The sequence below is a fragment of the Hyperolius riggenbachi genome, chromosome 9, assembly GCF_040937935.1.
Source record: "Hyperolius riggenbachi isolate aHypRig1 chromosome 9, aHypRig1.pri, whole genome shotgun sequence".
Taxonomy (NCBI): domain Eukaryota; kingdom Metazoa; phylum Chordata; class Amphibia; order Anura; family Hyperoliidae; genus Hyperolius; species Hyperolius riggenbachi.
Window position 1 is genome coordinate 248,435,521 of NC_090654.1, and position 22,723 is coordinate 248,458,243.

The following is a 22,723-nucleotide window of genomic DNA, read 5'->3' on the forward strand; positions in this document are numbered from 1 at the left end:
TGGTATGCGTTTTTCATGCGTTTTTATTTGCAATTTTTTAAGACAAAAAGATTGTAATGTATTTCCGCTTCCTGTTGTCTTCCGAGTGATTAGAACGCAGTTGAAAACACATGAAAAACGCATACAAATATATGTATATGCGAAACGCAAACGCATATAAACGCACGCAAAACGCTTCAAAAATGCAACTGCGGAAAAAAGCAAACGCAGTAGAAATACATTAAAAACACACACAAAAAAAATCGCACATGACAGAAAGTGCACCCAGCCTTACTGATTTTAGTTTTAGTTTTAATTTTCACTCTTTTTTTTCTTTGTAAGTATATGAAAAATTCCTCAAGTCAGATCAGGAATGGCAGCCTCCTCCTACTCCTTTCAGCGTAAGCTGGCGGCACTTCTCAGCTTCGCTGCCTGAAGACCAACTCACAGAGAAGCGCTCAGAGAAACTATTACTTGAAAGTTCCACAAATGACAAAGTGGAAAGTACTATTCATCCTCCGCAGGGCTTCTGAGTACGATTCAATACGTCTGCTGCGCTCTGAAACTTCCTGTTATGTTAACGGATCTGAGAAGTGTAAGAACAATGCTGAGGAACTCTTCGGGGAGAATATAAGCAAAACAAGACTGGAATTGCTCCACGCTCCCTAAAAAGGTATGTCTTAAACTTCTAAACAGTTTTTACCTGATGTTGTGCGTGTGGATGAATCTGGAGCATGTTTCATGTTGTGCACCTTGTAGTATCCTATTATTATACTCAGGAGGCTTCCAGACTCCCCTGCCTACACATGCTTTACCCTGCTATAGAACTACAGGGCGTTCTCAGTGAATGACAAGGTTGTGTTCCAGGAGGCTGCATGTAATTCAGATTTCACAAGACTTTCAGATGAAGGGCTGTTTTTTCTTTTAACAGTAGAATTTTATTGAAGTTTTCATATCGCTTAGGCAGCATGACAGCGTAGTGGTTAGTGCTCTTGCCTTGCAGCGCTGGGTCCCCAGCTCGAATACCAGCCAGGGCACTACCTGCATGGAGTTTGTATGCTCTTCCTATGTCTGGGCAGGTTTCCTCTGGGCACTCAGGTTTCCTCCCACATCCCATAAGCAGTGGCGTAGCAATAGGGGGTGCAGAGGTAGCGACCGCATCGGGGCCCTTGAGCTAGAGGGGCCCACCCCTGAAACACAGTATTAGCTCTTTATTGGTCCTGTGCTGATAATATTCACTTCTATAGTTGATTTGAATAGTAGAGATCATTAACACACAGTTTCCCATCCCCTTCTTGCATCTCTGACACTGTGGTTGTCCTTGATTGGTTTTGGTGTGTTGTATCAATAGTTATCTATAGCGTGCTTGGGGGGCCCAATGCTAAACTTGCACTGGGGCACACGGCTTCTTAGCTACACCACTGCAGATAAGTTATTTGGCTTCTCCCTATATTGTCCCCAGTCTACGATACATGCACTACACGATATATACATAGACACATGACTATAGCAGGGATTAGATTGTGAGCACCACTGAGGGACAGTTAGTGACAAGACAATATACTCTGTACAGCGCTGCGGAAGATGTCGGCGCTATCTAAATACTAAATAATAATACAACAGTGGAGAACCCTTCATAAAAATACACACTCCCCCCAGTCAGCCTCCCTAAACACTGAGGGGGAAATGCTGCTTTTTGCAATCCGTTTGCATTTTCTAAAGAAAAAAAACCCACAAGGGAAAACAAAATAATAGAAAATAATGCTGGGCATGTTTTATACTGGTCTTGTTGTTCTTGCATGCTGCCTTTCTTCTTCCATTCTCCCGGTGTCCGTAGCTGCCAGTAAAAACCACAAAATCGCATTGCTTTTCTTCAATTGCAGTTGCGCTTTGCACTGCAATCAGCCCAAAATCCACATTCAAAACAATGTGGAGTCTTAAAGAGACACTGAAGCAAAAAAAAAAAAATATGATATAATGATTTGTATGTGTAGTACAGCTCAGAAATAAAACATTAAGAGCAGAGTCATAAGTCTGATGTTGTTTCCAGTACAGGAAGAGTTAAGAGACTCTAGTTGATATCTATGTAAAAAAGCCATTGAGCTCTACGACTTTCCAAGTAGCAGAGAGCTCTGAGTTCTGAAGGTTGTTATCTGAGCTTTCAGTCAAGGATTTTCTTTTTCTCTGCCAGCAGAGGACAGGTCAATAGTTCACAGCCTGCTCTGTAAAAAACGTGTCTGGAAACCCCCCCCCCCCCCCCCTGCACCGAGAACGGAAGTGGGGCTGCCAAGTATTCAGCCATCATAATGGGCATCGCCTACTTAGAATCTGAGCAGCGGCAGCCACGGATGTTGTAGCGCAGCTGCCGCCTGCTCATGTGTGCGCCAAAGGTCTCAGACTCTGACTTGCGGTATGAGAGAGGGCGGGGCGGCGCAGAGATACATTACCTCTCGGCGGCGGTGATGGCGTCCCAGGTCTCCATGGCTACCTTCCTGGCTCTGACGTGACGTCACCACGCCATCCAGCCGCAGCGGCCGCGCTCCTCCCCCTGAAGGCTTTTGAACGTCAGAGTATGCGTCCATGGAGAGAGGAGAGTACTGCTGCTGGTGCTCTCTCGAGTCTGACTGGATAAGGCAAGTGCAGCCAGGGCTCAGAGGCAGGGCAGAGGGGATGTTTGGAAGCCAGCCAGTAAGCCATTCCATATGTGAAAGGGAGAGAGGAGGGGGGGGGGGGTTGTGTTGCCCAGCCCCATCTTCTACACCATACGATTTGTCATGCGATCGCTGATCAAATTGATAAAATCCAACATATCCGATCAGGATTAGATTCGATTTGCGTTGATGACGAATGCATATCGAATCGAACCCTGATCGAACATGTTGGATTTTATTGATTCGCATATCGATCGCATGATACATCGTATGTGAGAGGGAGAGAGGGGGGGTTGTGTTAATAAACCTTTCAGGAATCCCCCCCTTGAAAATCCTGGATTTGCCCCTGGGCACATATTAGAGAATGATGCAATGTTAGAAAAAACACTGTATACCTGAAAATAAAAACATGAGAATATTTTCTTTGCTACTAATCTTCTAGTAAGTATCTGTATCACACAACCAATTCATCATATCATAATTTTTTTTTTCGCTTCAGTGTCTCTTTAAGGCTGGTGTCCACTACAAATTACAAAATGCAATCGCGATGCGATTTTGTAGCGATTTTCACTAAATGCTAGGAATACAAAGGGAATAGGGAGAAAAAAATGCAGCATGCAGGACTTTTGCGATCAGGCAAAATCTAATCGCATTCACGCTGGAATAAAAAGGTTTCTTGTGATTTTCATTATCTTGCTGATGTTCTTGCATTTCCGATTTGCATGTGATTGGAAAATGCAGCAAAATCGCATGTGTGAGAAAACGCGGAAAAGCCGCCGCCAATACTCAGAGTGAGGCGGCTGATTCCGCTGGTCATTTCTCTGGTGTCTGGCATTGCGATCACTACGTGGTAGTACTCAGACCTTGTCAGTATCTGTGTGTATTAGTCAGTTTCCAAAGGTGTTGATGATCACGGAGCTCACACCTTAGCCTAGGAATTCTGTTACTATTTGTATTGTTATCTAGACCAGTTTCTAAGGTGTTGACGGCCATGGAACTCACACCTTAGTCTAGGATTCTGTACCATCTGCATTATTTGTATTATCTAGCTTGTTCCTGGAGTGTGAGAATCTTGGAGCTCACACTCAAGCTTAGGCATTGTTGATTATCTGTTATGACCTTCTGCATTCCTGACCATTCTCCTGATCTCTGATTTTGTACATGGTCTTTCTGATTCTCTGTTGCCAAAACTCGGCTAGTCTCTGGATTCTGTATCTGCCTACTGTCTCTGTACTTTATCTGTCCGTGTGTTTAACGACCTGGCTTGTCCGACCTCGAGAACTATCTCTCCTGTTAGGAGATAGTTCACAGACCTGTCAGTGACACTCCACCTTTGGTGTTACTCACGTTCTGTCCTTCCCACTGTCTCAGCCTGGCTCCGCCCCTTGGGGAGCATCAGGCCTGTGGAAGGAAGCTAATCCTTAACAGTAGCTCCTACTGTCTAGCACCCATCCCACGGGTGCTTTCCTCAAAGTATTACTGTTGCACCAAACACTCTCATCTCTCAGGTGTCCAGAGGTTAGAAGATATATCTGATTATCGGTGATACTGCAGATCATCAATAATCGGGTATATTCTGCATTCTCTGTGATACTGCAGATCACGGGTAATCAGACCCTCTCTGTGTTACACCGATCGTTACAGCATGTAGTGGAAAACAGCTACACTTGTTTTTCACATGTATTTGCACATGGGACCTGTTCAGGCTTTTTCAGCTGTCTACCAACAAAACAAGGGTGTAGTAACAGCCTAAGAAGCCATAGAATCCATTATGGGGCCCTGAAACAGGAGGGGTTCCAGGTCACTCTAAATGAGTTCACTGCCCCTCTAATTCTTCCTGTAAGTATCCAACCTGCAGTGGAGGCTCCAGTTTAAAAACATTTGGGGGGGGGGGGGGGGGGCACAAAGGGAGCCCGATGGCTGGCTGGTGGGGCGCATTTGGGTGATCAAAATCGTGGTTTGCATGGCAAGCTTTAGATATTTTTTTGCCTTGAGGGTGGTTTATCAAAAATAAATTAAAGCCTGATCTAAGAATTATCAACCTAACTGGTTGTAAAAATCCAGTAATCTCAACTATGTTAGAGCAGGGGTCAGGAACCTTTTTGGCTGAGAGAGCCATAAACGCCACATATTTTAAAATGTAATTCTGTGAGAGCCATACAATATGTTTCAAACTGGCACAGTGCGCATGCGCAGCAGAGGGCTCACGTCCCTGTTGCCATAGTGATGTGTATACTGTTGATCCTCCGGGTAGCGGAAGTGTCAGACACGTCTTCAGCTTGTACAATTAGCTAGCTGACTTGGGGGTTGATTCACTTTGTAGGACGAGATCCCCACACTTTGTCCCAACAGGCTGCCTGTCAAGTGACAGGCAGCCTATTGGGCCAATCAGTGTGGGGATCTCGTCCTACAAAGTCACTGGACCTGACAGGATCCAGAGTGGGACAATTGGAGCAGCTGTTAGTTTTGGGGGACATGGCCGGCCTATGACCTGAGCGACCGGAGCGGCCGCTCAGGGTGCTGGCTTCCAGGGGGCGCACGTGATGTGCATTCAACTGGGCCTGGCAGCATTTCTACCTGCTGAATGCGGGCTCCGGGTCCATCTGTGGCTGCTGTGAGTGGTAGCTCTGCCCCCTGGTGCTGCTGGGGGTGATGGGGGCAAAGACTCCAGGAACCTGCTGCTGCCTCTTGCTGAGTCTGTGTGAGCTGTCTGTGCCAGTAGCGCCACCCCTCGCTCACAGACGATGTCTGTGCTGCGCACTGATCAGAGAGAGACCTACACTAAAAGGGGATCTGTTTACATATACTAAAGGGAGATCTGCCTATTTACACCAAAGGGGGGGGGGGAGAAATCTGCCTACATACCCTAAAAGGGGGGGGCTGCCTATATACACTAAAAAAGATCTGCCTATATATACTAAAGGGGGTATCTGCCGGTATACATTAAAGGGGGAATCTGCCTATATACACCAAAAGGGGGCATCTGCCTATATAGACTAAAAGAGGATCTTGCACATGTGTGTGCGTACGTGCGTGTGTGCGTGCGCTTGCGAATAGGATGAAGGGGGGGGGCACCAAAATCTGGTAACGCTCAGGGCGCTGTGAAACCTAAGGCCGGCCCTGGGGGGGGGAGGGGTGCGCGAGTAAGTTAGTAGTTCATAACACAGTAGTAGAGTAGCGTGCCTACTTTGAAAATGTTACTTGCGCTGCCACACTAAACTACGCTGCTTGAGCAGTGTAGCTTAGTGAACCAACCCCTACTGATTTGTCTGTAAGCCAGATGTAGCCATCAAAAGAGCCACATCTGGCTCCTGAGTCATAGGTTCCCTACCCCTGTGTTAGAGTATCACGCACATAGGAGTTGCTGGGGGTAACGCAAGCCAAGAATTATCTACAAAAAAGACAGAAAGAAAAAATAAAGGAATCAGACCTAAGTATTTTAGAAAATAATATTTTATTATTTAACAAACCAAAGGCTTTTGTCACTGTATTATGATGCCTTAAATCTAGAGATGTGTTCACAAGAAAAATCTTTCTTTACCAGGTGGTAAAAATGGCAGGTGATCTGGAGGGAGTTGGGTAAGATCCAGTATAAAAGACTACACCTGATACAATACAAAGTGGTAGCACGGTTGTACCTGACCTCAGTGAGACATAAGAACATGGTAAAAAGCATGAGTGACAGGTGTTGGCGCTGCAGGACGGGGCGGGGGGGATAATATGCATGTTTGGTGGAAATGTTCTCTTTTGAGAAATGTATTGAAGGGAATTAAAAACTTTGGGAAAAAATTTGTAGGCAAAAACTTCAATCTGACCGCAGAGGTAACAATCTTTGGCATCTTTGACTCTGTAGATACTAACGAGGAGAGATAGATAATAAAAGGAATTGGGACAATGATTGCCAAAGCTCTGATTCTGGACAGTTGGAAGGGAGAGGAGATTCCAAATGTTGCTACCTGGTCCTGGATAGATAAGATGAGCTCCTTCCTTGAGGTAACGCTAGAGGAAGGAGACAATGACGATGACGAAGAGGGAGGGAGACAAAAGTAGCGGAGACAAGTTTGGAAAAATTTACTGATAAAACTTACAAATTCAGAAGAGGATTAGGTGACTGATACACTGGGGAGTAATGTAGGCGGTGCAAAGTCTCTGGTCTATCTCTTTGACGCGACTTATCATCTTGACCACCTGTTTTTTGGGATTTTTCTCCAGGTAATGCGCCTTAAAGGGACACAAATAGGAGAGGGTGGAGCAGAGTCTGGACACTGCTCTTAAATTGGATAGATGCGTATGTCATCCTGTTCAAGCGGTAAAAACACCTCTCACTGGACAGAATCACCCTCTGATCTTAATCTTTACCCCCCCCCCCCCTACTTTAATGTCTAACCTTGTCCCTTATGGTTAACCTTGAAGGGGGCCTGGGTTGCGGGGGGGGGGGGGGGTGGCTTCCTCCTTTTGGAATAGTGCCAGCTTGCCTGGCTATCCTGCGGGTCCTGTGTTTTTTAGTGCTTTTTGGTCGCAGACCCTTGGTAGGCGTGCGGGTCGGGCGCTCTGGCGAGGCCGGGCTGGCTTGGCTACGCGCTTGTTTCAGGTATGTGGCTCGGTCATTGCTGCGGCCGGGATGATCGTCGGGACTGACGGCCGGCCGGTGTTGTTTTGGAGGGGGTTGCCCGTATCCCTCTGGGTATTTGGGGTCCCTTTGAGTGCAGTTCAGGGTGAGAGACATATGTTTGGACTGTTTTTCCTCTGGGACGGTGTGCGTTTCCCTGGCTGTCCTGTTAATCCGCTTATGGCAAATGTGTAAGGAGTTTTTAGGAAGACTTTTTTACTTACTGGCCGGTGAAAGTGCTCATCTGTTTGCTGAACTGGTGTGGTGACCCCAGATACCACCATAAAACCCTTGTCTCTCATTTACATGAACCACGCTAGGCAAGGGGATTTTGAAGATCTCTCATGCCTGCCAGTAGAGAATGTGGTGCTTTGTGATTTAGGTATAGTACATACGGGGCTCGTTCGCTTTTCTTGCTGGCAGATGTGGTGGGCTGGTGGCTGGAGTTGGGGGAGACCCCGATACTTGTGGAGGTACCGTTTTGTTCTACTACCAGATACAATGTTGCTCTTCAGATGACCTCAAATTTTCGGGGAACTAACTGTAAACAAATAAACCAGAGCGGAAAAAATGTTTATTTTACATGGAAAAGCACAGCCACATAAAGCTGAAAAGCCATTATGAATCATGCTTTCAAACTTAATGAGTTAACTTATATGCAGAATTGAGTGCTACATTAATGCTATTTATAGGTGTTAAATGCTAAATATGTTATAATAGTGGTGGTAAAGACAGTAAAGATGTTTAATGCATCAGGCCACTTATTTCAAGAAGTCTCAATCAGATACCAGCAATAAATGATCTAACATTGATAAAAAGTTAGATGTTCTTAAATAATGTGGATATGAAATAATAATAATAACAATAATCCACTGCCTTTGGTGCTTTTTGCCCATGAAGGTGCATGCAGGTCAGTCGTTTCGGTGGGGGATCTGGCGGGGTTGGCTGCGTGCTTGTCTCGGGTGTGCGTGTTGGGGTCTCCCTTGGTTCTGGTTGCCGGGTCGCCGTGCCTGTCAGCAGGAAGGGTAGGTGAGTGCGATTTGGATACTGCCTGCCGAGGTGGTCAGCGGGACTGCCAGGGGACTGGTGTTTTTGTTTGGGGGAGATGAGTATGGCGGCCCATAAAAAAATAATAAAAAATTATTTAGTAAAAAAAACAAAAAAAATAAAATAAAACAAAACAAACATGTCAGGAGTAATCACAGCCCACCAACAGTAAGCTTTGTTGGTGGGCAGAAAATGGGGGGGGGGGGGGGGATCTTGTGTGCTGAGTTGTATTGAGGCCTTAAAGCTGCAGTGGCCTAAATAGTAAAAAATAGCCTAGTCACTAGCGGGTGTGGTATGGTCCTCAAGTGGTAAAAGCTAATACCACACAAATAATTTAATGTTTCAATGTTTTTATTGAACACACCATGTAAACATTCACAGTGCAGGTGGAAAAAGTATGTGAACCTTTGGATTTAATAACTGGTTGAACCTCCTTTGGCAGCAACACCTTCAACCAAAAGTTTCCTGTAGTTACAGATCAGAGGTGCACAACGGTCAGGAGTAATTTTTGACCATTCCTCTTTACAGAACTGTTTCAGTTCAGCAATATTCTTGTGATGTGTGGTGTAAATTGCTTTCTTGAGGTCATGCCAAAGCATCTCAATCGGGTTGAGGTCATGACTCTGCCTGAACCACTCTAGAAGGCATATTTTCTTCTTTTTAAGCCATTCTATTGTTGATTTACTTATATGCTTTGGGTCATTGTCCTGTTGCAACACCCATCTTCTGCTGAGCCTTAGCTGGTGGACCAATGGCCTAAAGTTCTCCTGCAAAATGTCTTGACAAACTTGGGAATGCATTCTTCCTTCGATAATAGCAATCCATCCAGGCCCTGACGCAGCAAAGTAGCCCCAAACTATGATGCCCCCACCACCATACTTCACAGGTGGGATGAGGTTTTGATGTTGGTGTGCTGTGCATCGTTTTCTCCACACATAGTGTTGTGTGTTTCTTACAAACAACTCAACTTCTGGTTTTATCTGTTCAAAGAATATTTTGCCAGTACTGCTGTGGAACATTTAGGTGCTCTTTTGCAAACTTTAAACGTGCAGTAATGTTTTCTTTTTTTGGAAAGCAGTGGCTTCCTCTGTGGTATCCTCCCATGAACTCCATTCTTGTTTAGTTTTTTTTATGTATCATAGATTCGCTAACAGGGATGTTAGCATATGCCAGAGACTTTTGTAAGTCTTTAGCTGACAATCTAGGATTCTTCTTCACCTCACTGAGCATTGTGCGCTGTGCTCTTGCAGTCATCTTTACAGGATGGCCACTTCTAGGGAGAATAGCAGCAGGGCTGAACTTTATCCATTTATAGACAATTTGTCTTACTGTGGACTGATGAACCGCAAGCACGTAAAAGGGAAAGAGGCGCCCTGATGTAATAAAAGCATCTAAAATCAGCTTAAAATCGAAAAGTGATATGAGGTAGCTTACCTCAATGACGAAACCTCTGTAGTTAATACAAGGGACCCCCGCACGCGCAAAACGCCACGACCCGCGCAGGACCGGCCCGCTCATGAGGCGGGGTGAAACATTTGCCTCAGGCGGCAGATCTGGGGGGGGCAGCACCCGCCTGTCCATGGATGCTGGGGGCCGCCCGCCGAGCTGGAGGGGTAGCTGGCAGAAAGGGGGTATTGGGCCTAGCGGTGGGGAGGGGGGTCAGACACCCCCCCTCCCTCGCCTGGGTCCCCCGATCTGCGCTCTTCCTCCAGCGTTAAGTACCAGCGTGCATATGATTAAGAGGCAACGGGCGAGTGGACGGCATTGCAGGAAGTGACGTCAGTGGAGCGCACGATGGAACGCGGAAGAGGTGAGTGAGTCCCCCGCCCGTTACCTTTTAATCATATGCACCCCGGACACTTAACGCTGGAGGAGGAGCGCAGATCGGGGGACCCAGGCGAGGGAGGGGGGGGGTGTCCGACCCCCCTCCCCACCGCTAGGCCCAATACCCCCTTTCTGCCCACTACCCCTCCAGCTCGGTGCCCCCCCCCAACCCACGGCTGGGGGGGGCGGCGTTTTTTTCAAATTTTGCCTCAGGCGGCAAAAAGTCTAGGGCCGGCCCTGGACCAGCGCGATCGCGGAACCTCCGCGCGCGCAACCCGCAGCGACCCACCTGAATCGCGCAAAAGTCCGCGAACGGCACCCCACGCGCCAACCGCCCAGCACACCCACGCCAAACAGCCCGCACCGCCCCGCGAACCAGGGAGTAAATTTAATAATAATTATAATAATAGTCGCTGCATTATAAAAATAAATAATAAGTATCAACATTGTTGGTAATATTAAGAATCCATAGTAAAAGTATATCGCTCATAAAATCATAATATAAATTTGTATAAACACAAATAACAATTAGGACTTGGCCAGCTATTGAATATAAATATACATATAAGTCGGACTAAGGTGGTATCTCATAGCTACATAAGCTATTCGATCACAGCGCTAGTTGATCTTTAAAAAATAGACTGGTTACAAATAGACTAAAAGAAAAGACACAGTATTTCATTGTGCTAAGTTTGAGTATGGTGGGTGAACAGCAGGGGGAGCGTTAGGTGGTCTGAACTTAGGAATGAGAGTCAGACAGGGCCGAGCCTGGGCGGGTGCTGCGGGTGCAAGGCACCCAGGCGCCTGCCTCTGAGAGGCGCCGCCCGGCCGCTGCTCTCCCCCTGTGGCCGCCGGCGCTCGCTCCCTCGCTCCCTCCCTCCCTCTCTCTAGCCGCCGTGTCAGACCTCGATCAGGCGGGCGGGCGCTAGGACCTAGCACGCCGCACTGATATGCGGAAGTGACATCACTTCCGCATATAGAGCGGGTGCGTCCGGACTCCGGCGCCTTCTCACTGGTCGGGTCGCCCGCTGATTGAGGTCTGAAGCTGCTTCAAGGTGAGGGGGGAGCGGCGGCGGCGGCGGCGGCGGCGGCGGCGGGAGGAGGGGAGGGTTGGGTGCGCTCCTCTCACTCACTACCTAAACGAGGACCCTATACACCCTGGCTACATATACTGGTCACATATACCCCCTGGCTACATATACTGATCACATATACCCCCTGGCTACATATACTGATCACATATACCCCCTGGCTACATATACTGGTCACATATACCCCCTGGCTACATATACTGATCACATATACCCCCTGGCTACATATACTGATCACATATACCCCCTGGCTACATATACTGGTCACATATACCCCCTGGCTACATATACTGATCACATATACCCCCTGGCTACATATACTGATCACATATACCCCCTGGCTATATATATCCTGGGCACATATTACCCCCTGGCTACATATCCTGGGCACATATCACCCCCTGGCTACATATCCTGGGCACATATCACCCCCTGGCTACATATCCTGGGCACATATCACCCCCTGGCTACATATCCTGGGCACATATACCCCCTGGCTACATATCCCGGGCACATATACCCTCTGGCTACATATCCTGGGCACATATCACCCCCTGGCTACATATCCCGGGCACATATACCCCCTGGCTACATATCCCGGGCACATATAACCCCTGGCTACATATCCTGGGCAAAAATACCCCCTGGCTACATATCCTGGGCACAAATACCCCCTGGCTACATATCCTGGGCACAAATACCCCCTGGCTACATATCCTGGGCACATAGACCCCCTGGCTACATATCCTGGGCACATAGACCCCCTGGCTACATATCCTGGGCACATAGACCCCCTGGCTACATATCCTGGGCACATAGACCCCCTGGCTACATATCCTGGGCACATAGACCCCCTGGCTACATATCCTGGGCACATAGACCCCCTGGCTACATATCCTGGGCACATAGACCCCCTGGCTACATATCCTGGGCACGTAGACCCCCTGGCTACATATCCTGGGCACGTAGACCCCCTGGCTACATATCCTGGGCACGTAGACCCCCTGGCTACATATCCTGGGCACGTAGACCCCCTGGCTACATATCCTGGGCACGTAGGTCCCCTGGCTACATATCCTGGGCACGTAGGTCCCCTGGCTACATATCCTGGGCACATAGGTCCCCTGGCTACATATCCTGGGCACATAGACCCTCTGGCTACATATCCTGGGCACATAGACCCCCTGGCTACATATCCTGGGCACATAGGTCCCCTGGCTACATATCCTGGGCACATAGGTCCCCTGGCTACATATCCTGGGCACATAGGTCCCCTGGCTACATATCCTGGGCACATAGGTCCCCTGGCTACATATCCTGGGCACATAGGTCCCCTGGCTACATATCCTGGGCACATAGGTCCCCTGGCTACATATCCTGGGCACATAGGTCCCCTGGCTACATATCCTGGGCACATAGGTCCCCTGGCTACATATCCTGGGCACATAGGTCCCCTGGCTTCATATCCTGGGCACATAGGTCCCCTGGCTACATATCCTGGGCACATAGGTCCCCTGGCTACATATCCTGGGCACATAGGTCCCCTGGCTACATATCCTGGGCACATAGGTCCCCTGGCTACATATCCTGGGCACATAGGTCCCCTGGCTACATATCCTGGGCACATAGGTCCCCTGGCTACATATCCTGGGCACATAGGTCCCCTGGCTACATATCCTGGGCACATAGGTCCCCTGGCTACATATCCTGGGCACATAGGTCCCCTGGCTACATATCCTGGGCACATAGGTCCCCTGGCTACATATCCTGGGCACATAGGTCCCCTGGCTACATATCCTGGGCACATAGGTCCCCTGGCTACATATCCTGGGCACATAGGTCCCCTGGCTACATATCCTGGGCACATAGGTCCCCTGGCTACATATCCTGGGCACATAGGTCCCCTGGCTACATATCCTGGGCACATAGGTCCCCTGGCTACATATCCTGGGCACATAGGTCCCCTGGCTACATATCCTGGGCACATAGGTCCCCTGGCTACATATCCTGGGCACATAGGTCCCCTGGCTACATATCCTGGGCACATAGGTCCTCTGGCTACATATCCTGGGCACATAGGTCCTCTGGCTACATATCCTGGGCACATAGGTCCTCTGGCTACATATCCTGGGCACATAGGTCCTCTGGCTACATATCCTGGGCACATAGGTCCTCTGGCTACATATCCTGGGCACATAGGTCATCTGGCTACATATCCTGGGCACATAGGTCCTCTGGCTACATATCCTGGGCACATAGGTCCCCTGGCTACATATCCTGGGCACATAGGTCCCCTGGCTACATATCCTGGGCACATAGGTCCCCTGGCTACATATCCTGGGCACATATACCCCCTGGCTACATATCCTGGGCACATATACCCCCTGGCTATATATTCTGGGGACACTGGCTGTTTGTCATTATGTGCATTTGCTGGTGAAAAGCTGTCTTATGTGCATTTGCTGGTGAAAAGCTGTCTTATGTGCATTTGCTGGTGAAAAGCTGTCTTATTATGTGCATTTGCTGGTGAAAAGCTGTCTTATTATGTGCATTTGCTGGTGAAAAGCAGTCTCTTGTTATGTGCATTTGCTGGTGAAAAGCAGTCTCTTGTTATGTGCATTTACATGGGGAAAAGCAGTCTCTTGTTATGTGCACTTGCTGGTGAAAAGCAGTCTCTTGTTATGTGCATTTGCTGGTGAAAAGCAGTCTCTTGTTATGTGCATTTACATGGGGAAAAGCAGTCTCTTATGTGCATTCAGTGGGGAAATTTTGTCAGTAAAAATAATCTTTTGTCAGTAAATTTTTAGGTATTTGTCAGTAAAAAATAACGTGAAAGGTTGGCAACACTGGCAGGCTGCGCGGCGCAACGGGAAAGATACAGGCAGCCCACCTCACGCTTGGGCTTGGCGGGGGGGAGGAGCCGACGACAGCGAGCAAGAGTAGGGTGGCCGCAGGCAGCCATAAATACGCATGTGTGACTATATCGCACTCGCAGAGCCTCTCAGCCTGAGTCAGTCCAGAGACTAGCAGACTTGCAGGCAGCCAAAGCCAGCCAGGAGCAAGCCCATGGAAGAGGGGTAGGAATGGGGTATCACACGCATGCGTAAAGAGGTGGAAGGTGTGGGTGTGATTAGGCAGGACATGGGTGTGGTTATGTGGTTGGGCGCGGTTAATTTAACCACTCCCATAGGCGCCAGAGAAAATCTTGCACCCAGGTGCCAGGCACCCCAGGCTCACCCCTGGAGTCAGAGCACTTACCAAATAGAAAAGATCATCTAGCATAGGGAGCCTCTGTAGGGGGCTCTGCAGAGCTGTCTTAAAGCGGACCCAAACCAAACATTTTTTTAATTCAAAATTTTTAGTTGCACCACTCTGACACATACAAAGATAAACACTCCTTCAAGCCTATGAGCATTTCAGGGCATGCTTTTCACCCTCCTCTTTGCATAACTAGTTTTATACAGGTGGCAGCCATTAGCAATTCCTCCTTTGCAGGACACCACCTACTCCACCAGTTTTCCGGATTATTTGCCGGCAATATGAAAGGAAGGGAGGGGTTTCTCCAATAAATGTAAAATATTTTATATTTGTCATCATGCAGCTGAAAAAAGGCTGCTATTTATTATTATAATTTAGAAAATAGATTTTATTTCTGAAATCTTGTATTTTTAGTTTGGGTCCACTTTAAATAACTTCTGTAATGTCTGAACAGCATGCTTGCTGAAAAAGGGGCGGTACCGGAAGTTATTGATGACATCATCACACAAAGGGCCGCCCACCGGAACTACTGGCGGCACTATTTTGGTTCTGGGCGATGTATAGGGAAAGGCTATTGAATGCCAGCACTTTGCTGTTTTAATAGAGAACACCCGGATGCTGGGGAAAAAAAGTTTTAGTAAATGGACACTAGATGGCAGCAGTGTTAACACTTCTTCAGTATAGATAGTGCTGGAGATTTGTGCTTGTTATGTTCTACAGGGTGTTCATCCACCCCTACTACAATTGATGAACCGCAAGGCTTTTGGAGATACTTTTATAATCCTTTCTAGTTTTATGAAAGTCAACAATTCTTAATGGGAGTTCTTCCGATAGCTCTTTTGTGCAAGGCATAATTTACCTCAGGCAATGCTTCTTGGGAAAAGCAAATCCCAAACTGGTATGTTTTTTATAGGACAGGGCAGCTGTAACAAACACCTCCAATCTCATCACATTGATTGGACTCTAGCTGGCTAACACCTCACTCCAATTAGCTCTTGGGGAGGTCTTTAGTCTTAAAGGGGAACTGAAGAGAGAGGTATATGGAGGCTGTCATGTTTATTTCCTTTTAATCAATACCAGTTGCCTGGCAGCCCTGCTGGTCTATTTCTCTGCAGTGGTATCTGATTAAAACCAGAAACAAGCATGCAGCTAGTCTTGTCAGATCAGACTTATAAGTCTGAACCACTGAAACACCTGATCGGCTGCATGCTTGTTCAGGGGCTATGGCTAATAGTATTAGAGGCAGAGGATCAGCAGGGCTGCCAGGCAACTGGTATTGTCTAAAAGGAAATAAACATGACAGCCTCCATATACCTCTCTCTTCAGTTCCCCTTTAAGGTGCGTACACACGCACAACTATAAGGAACGACGGGTCCGTCAGACACTCCCGCTGGGCGGGCGTTCCAGCGATAGTAGAGCATGTGTACAGTCTGTCTGCAGACTGATAAGGCTGTTTCTGAGCAATCCGCTGTTGTCCCCTTTGTTGTCCATTTGAACCATAATTCTCCTCCCTTCAAATTATTTTCCCCAAATAAAGAGAGCAGCCACCACTGGGAATTACTCCAGAAATACAATATTGCCTACTATTTCCTTTAAACACCATCTTTCTGGCCATCTTGCACAGAACCGTCTTCCATTCCAATATCAACCTATATATCAACCTATACTGCCAGATGCGTCTGTGCGAAAGGCCAATACTTCATCCATGACAAACTGTTCTTGCCACAATTAACTGCCATTATAAGAATTTAAAAACTGTGCCCACACCAACAGGTCCTCCTTCAACTCGTGAGTTAATCTAATGTGAGCCATCGGGGACTTTAGACTTTTTATTGCCACCACCAACCGTCTTGAAAAAGGTCTTGTGATAAAAACAAAACAACCTAATAATGGTGTAACTAGAAATCACTGGGCCCTCCTGTGACTCATTGGATGCCCCCCCCCCCCCCCCCACCTCCCATCCCAGGTATAGCTGCCCCCAGGATTTCCAGGTATAGGTGCCCACAGTATAGCAATGTATAGGTGCCCTCAGTATAGCAAGGTATAAGTACCCTCAGTATAGCTAGGTATGGGTGCCTACAGTATAGCCAGGCTTGGATTCCCCCCAATATAGGCCGGTATAGGTGCCCTCAGTATAGCTAGGAATAGGTGCCCTCCCTATCAGGGCTGCTCAAATCCGGAACCGGGAGACATCCGGATAGTTCTATCCGGATATCTCCCAGTAAACCTGTGCGGGGTGGGCGGGGGGATCAATCTTACCTGTCTGATGTCTTCGGCGCCTCCCACGATGCGGTCCAAGCGGGGGTCACATGATTACAAACACTTCCTCCTTCCGGGTTAAAGGAGGAAGTGTTTGTAATCACATGACGTGCATGGAGCGGAGGGACGGACGAAGAAGAAGTCAGACAGGTAAGATTGACCCCCCCGCCCACCCCGCATAGGTTTACTGGGAGATATCCGGATAGTAACTATCCGGATGTCTCCCGGTTCTGGATTTGAGCAGCCCTGCTCGCTATAGCTAGGTATAGGTGCCCACAGTATAGCCAGGTACATGTGCCTTCAGTATAACTAGGTATGGGTGCCCACAGTATAGCCAGGTATATGTGCCCTCACTATAGCTAGGTATAGGTGCCCACAGTATCGCCAGGCATGGATGCCCCCAGTATAGCCAAGTATAGGTGCCCTCAGTATAGCCAGGTATGGGTATCCAGTTAGGTGTCCCAGGCATAGGGGCACAGCACATGAGGGGAGAGCATTGGCCACCCACAGCGGCAGGAAGGGGGACCCACTCCCTCACCTCGGGCAGTCCCTTCAGCGCTCACCCATCTAGCATTAATTGGTAACAAGTGGGCAGGAACAGGGAACGCGGACATACCTCTTCTGCGTTCCACGTGACAGAGGTCCGATCTTCTCTGCAACAGTGCCTCATGCTACTTCCTGATAAACAGAAAGTAGTGTCAGGTGTCAGGTGCTTACAAAGAACTTCTGTCATGTGTAATGTGGAAGTATGCCTGCATTCACTGTTCCTGCCTGCTTGCTGCCATCAATTCTGGAAGGGCGAGCACTGAAGGGAGAGCCTGGGGTGAGGGAGGGGGAAGTGGGCCCCCTCCCCACTCCTGTGGGTGGCCAATGCTCTCCCCTCATGTGCTGCGACCACTCCTGCCCCCAGAAACAGCCCTGGGTTGCATCCCTTGCAGCCCCTATTTTTACGCCTGCATCTCTTTTAGCAGCACTTTCTTACACCTAAGGAAAAATAAAAAATTAAATTCTTTAGCTTACTGAGCTTTTCTTCGAGAAGGTTCAACTCCATTCTTTCAGAATCAAAGAAAATACCAAAAAACTCAGTATGGGTTGTTGGCCAATGGCCACACTGTTTTTTCTCCCGCTAAAAGGAATCTCAAAATGTTCAACATACTTTGGAAAAAATGTCAAAAACTGCAGACAAACTGGGGAGTCACTTTAAGTTACGAACAAAAAATCGTCTAGATAGTTTAATATAGAGTGCTGTTTAGAGTGCCACCACTACCCATTCTAAAAGGTCAAGAAACTTTCAAAATAATTGCATGTCAAGATGCAGCCCATTGGCAGGCACTTGTCAAGATAAAAGAAACCTAGAAACCTTGTCAAGAAACGAAGACCTAATGAATTAAACACTGAACGATGGATAGGATGCAATATGAAGGCTGGTTTCATATCCGCCTTTGCCAATAAATAATTTTTTCCTGATGGCCTCAAAATTTGTCCTGACTCAAAGGTCGCATAAGAAACTGATAACATTTCCTCCTGAAATCTCGTCATTTAAAGATTAACCTGTTGGATATGACAGGTGATGAACTAATCTAAAAAAACTGGGTTCTTTCTTAGGAATGATTCCCAGTGGCGACAAATGAAAGTTATTAAAAGGTGGAACACAAAATTGGCCTTCATCCCTACCTTCTATAACTTCCTTTTGAATTTCTTTCCTCAACTATATCCTCATGCAAAGTTACTGATTTTTTACCCACACACATCCAGGACCTTCAAAAACTGTTGGCATACAACCGTCCCTTAAACCTTCACATATTAGCTGAGCTTTTTTCTAGAATCACTGGTGTGGCTGCCTTTGAGAAACAACTCCCTTGCATTATCAGATTGACCTATTCGTGCTGATGTTTGGAAACATTTTGCATTTGGGTGGGCACTTACACAGAAATAACATTCATGTTTATACTTGGATGTGCCTTGCCAGTTGCCACTTGCATTGCAAACTTTTACAGTTTGTGAAGGGTATGAATAATTTTCGACTGAACACACAAAATACTCCAGACAGAGTAACCGCCCCATGTAATACTATAAGCCAACTTCCCTAAAAATGTTTATTTCAGTTTTAGATAGAGAAGGGTTGTAACCATTCACAGGATTTTACTGCTATCTGTGCCCCCACTTAGGAGCAATCAAATCCCCTCTTGCGCCTGTAACACCAAGGGTTCAAATGTAAAGGAAGTGGACATCATTATAAAAATGATAGAGGTTCAATATCTTCCCCATTAAGCCAAAACAAATGTATTCAATGTTGTCTCATCTCTTCTCACAAGACTTGCCCACTTCCTGTTTGGACGGGAAAAGAGAAAGAATTATTTTTTTCTAAATGCATTTTCACAGGAATATTAAAAAAATTGAAACAATTCAATATTTCTCAGTTTTCGGCCATTTATTATAGCTTTAAAATAATACATGCTACCATAGTTAAAACCTATGTATTTTATTTGCCCATTTGTCTCAGTTATTACACCATTTAAATTTTGTCCCAATCACAACGTATGACACCAATATTTTATTTGGAAATAAAGGTGCATTTTTTCAGTTTTGGGTCCATCACTATTTACAAGCTTATAATTTAAAAAATGTTCGTAATATACCCTCTTCACATGCATATTTAAAAAGTTCAGACTCTTTATGTTTCTTTTAATTGTATTTTTTTTTTCCATAAAAAAATTTATTTGGGTAATTTTTGGTGTGGGAGTTAAACAGTTAATTTTAAATGTAATAATTTGGGTTTATTTTATTCAAAAATGTGTGTAGATGTAGTTTTACTATTTGGCCACAAGATGGCCACAGTGAGATTTTTTTTTCATCCTGGAAGTGAGAACTCGCCTCCAGGAAGCATTTAGAGGACGGGAAACCTTTTTTTTTTCTGAAAGACAGCGGCCTCTGGTGAGAAGCCGTCGGTTTTTCTGCTGGGGACTAAGATCAATGAACGGGAACCATGTTCCCATTCATTGATCTCCGGGCTACTGGGAGCAGCAGGGGGTGCGCGGGCGATCGCACGCTGAAGTGCGCAGCAGCCGCCTGGACATGAGGATCACATCCAGGCTGCATAAATGTTTAAATTACTTTTAAACAATAGCAATTGCCTTGCAGTCTGGCTGCAGTAGTGTCTGAGTCACACACCTAAAACAAGCATACGGCAAACCTAGTCAGACTTTGGTCAGAAACCTGTTCTGTTCTGCATGCTTGTTTAGGATCTTTGGATATAAGTATTAAAGGAAACCAGAGACGGCTGAAAGGAAAGATGCAATACTTACCCGGGGCTTCCTCCAGCCCCATAAGCAATTCTGAGTCCCTCGCCGTCCTCCCGTGGCCTGCCGTTCAGCCCCAGTAACAGGCTCAGTCGCCTAAGTCGGGGTCTTCTGCGCATATGCGGGAGGTCTGCGCATGTGGACTGTTGCACCACCATTCTGCCTCAGTGAGTTGTGCTATTTCCACAATGCGCATTATGTACCTTGCATAATTGCCAGAAAAATTGTTGTTGCGCAGCAACAAACCAAAATAAAGTGACCTAACTCAACAAAGAGATAATTGATGAGATGAATTTTGTGAAACAACCCAAAGTGAGCTAATTCATGAGCTTTTATGTGTCAGCCCCATCATGGCTGTATGTTGTCAATTTTTGAAAACATGTATAAAAATCCAGCTGCTGACACCATAACTGGTGTCAGGGAGGGTCTTCCAGTTTCCCCCCATTGCAGAAACTCAGAATAAAGATGATCTCATTTGGGTGGTTCGTGAAACGAGGCTCTGCTAAAACATTTGAGAAAGGAGGAGAGCGGCGGATGAGGAGCGTCTACCACTTTGGATAGGTGCCAAAACAAGTGCTCTTCCGTTTTGACAACTACGACAACAGCAATAAGCCTGCTATAGATCTGTGTTCACACAAGTCTACCACATGAGGAATGAAACGAGCACATAGGCATAACAAAGGAAGTGTCACTGTCATACACATAAAAGTGACAAAATGTTTGACATTCATATTCAATACTTTTTGAAATTGAATGTTATTAAAAATTACATTTTCATTTTAAAGTGTTCCTGTGTCGAAGCTTGGGTATAAAATCATATACTTACCGAAGAAGAGGGAAGCCTCTGGGTCCTAATGAGGCCTGCCAAAAGGCCCTCCAGTCCTCCGTTGCCACTTGTGGGCCCTCCAAATATTACAAACAAGGGCCAGGCTCCTCTTCCGGCACGAGTGCGGCCATACTTGCGCAGGTGCAGCACAGCCGTACTCGTGCCAGAAGAGAACAGCCCCGATCAGCTAGAGGGTAACGGGGGAGCAGAGGGCACCATGGCAAGCCTCATTAGAATCCAAAGGCTTCCCTCTCCTTAAAGTGGGACGAAACTCTGACATAACATTCACTAAGAATGTGTTTTCCTACTTTTTATTACCCATTCAGTTATCATATATGCTTTTGTGCACAAGTAATATTGTCTGTTCACAAATTGCAAGTTCCCAACGTACAGTTAATCTGCTCTGAAAGCTGCCATTGCATTTTATTGCATAGCTGCTGTATTTATATATTAAAATCTATCTAGAGATCATTTCTCACCTCTCTCTGCTTCTCAGCTCAGTGCAGTTCAGTTTCAGCACACTGCTGGCTGTGTACTAAATGTATCTAATGGCCCATACTCACGGGCAACTTTTTTGGCCTGTCGCCAGCACACGTGAGCTTGTGCGCGACAGGCCGGCGACAGCTCGTCGCCAGGTCCCTCCGCATACACACGGCAGAGGGACCTGCAACTGATGCGGCGGAAGCTGTCGCTGTTGCTCCTCCCCCCCGCCGGAAGCCCAATGTATTCCTATCTTGTTGCTGTCGCTAGTCCGCGTACTCACGCGGACTAGCGACATTTGCGGCGGAGTTGCGGCGGCAACTGTCGCCAGGCGATTGAGCGGTTCAATTGCCTGGCGACATCAGCGACAGTGCGGGGTGCGCACCCATGCAACGCCGCATATTTACGGGCGACCTGACGCCGAAACACGTGCGCGCTGCCAATTGTAGCCCGTGAGTATGGGCCATAACAAAGGAATGTAAACAAAAGATACTGTAATCACCTTTTCAGATGAGTCCAGAAGCTGCCCACTGAAGCAAGGAGCTTTCCACTGAAGAACAAAGTGATGTGGTTGACTGTTTACATGCTGTTCTATTACAATTTTGTTCTGTGGTAGTAGATTTTATGCTGTAAATAATATTTTAGTTGAAGAGGAAATGCTGAGTTTTATACCACTTTAAAAAATATGTGTTTCTGAATCCGGGCTTTGACACAACTTCTCTTTAATTTGCAGCTAGATACGGTCTAAAAATTCAAAAGGTTTACATTTACCTATTTCCATCTGTGGCAACAGCATTTGGATCATAAGTTATCCCCAACTTTGTATCTTCCTAAGTAAGGACACCTGAAATGAGGGGGGATTTTAAGGCTGCCATATTTATATCCTTTTAAAGTGTTCCGAGGGGTGACGTGAGACCTGATGAGCTAAATATGTGTATGTACAGTGCCAGGCATACATATAACTAGGCTGTGTTCCTTTTCTTGTTTTTCTGCCTCAGTTAGCCTTTCAGGTATGCAAGTGACAGTTTCTCTCCAGTCGAGACCCAGTTGGACTATAGGTAATTCTCACTGAGAAGGAATTACAGCCATAAAACTCTTGCCTGGTAGAGAACAGCTGATGAGTGCAGGAGTCCAAAAGTCTAGTTGGCACCTTCTTGTTGGATAGCTCTTCTAAAACATAGCTCTTTATTTAGAAAAACAAATGACATGAAAAAGAGCACTGCATATCAGCGACAACCCGTTGTTTCAGGCGGTCAGCCTTTTTTCAAGGGACTTTTAAGCTTGAAGAAAGCTTGAGCACCTGAGACAGTGGGCTGTTGCTGTTATGCAGTGCTTTTTTCATGTAATTGAAAAAAAAAATTCTAAATAAAGAGCTATGTTTTAAATGAGCTATTTTTATC

The 22,723-nt window shown here is 46.7% G+C and overlaps 1 protein-coding gene across 1 annotated transcript in view; it reads left to right on the forward strand.

Moving 5' to 3' along the window:
- Nucleotides 1–566: 566 nt before the first annotated feature.
- GPR132 (G protein-coupled receptor 132) overlaps nt 567–22,723 on the forward strand; it is a 35,558-nt gene continuing 13,401 nt past the window's right edge. Inside the window, exon 1 of the mRNA XM_068252084.1 lies at nt 567–652. The gene's annotated coding sequence lies outside the window, so the exon portion shown is untranslated. The remainder of the gene's footprint in view (nt 653–22,723) is intronic.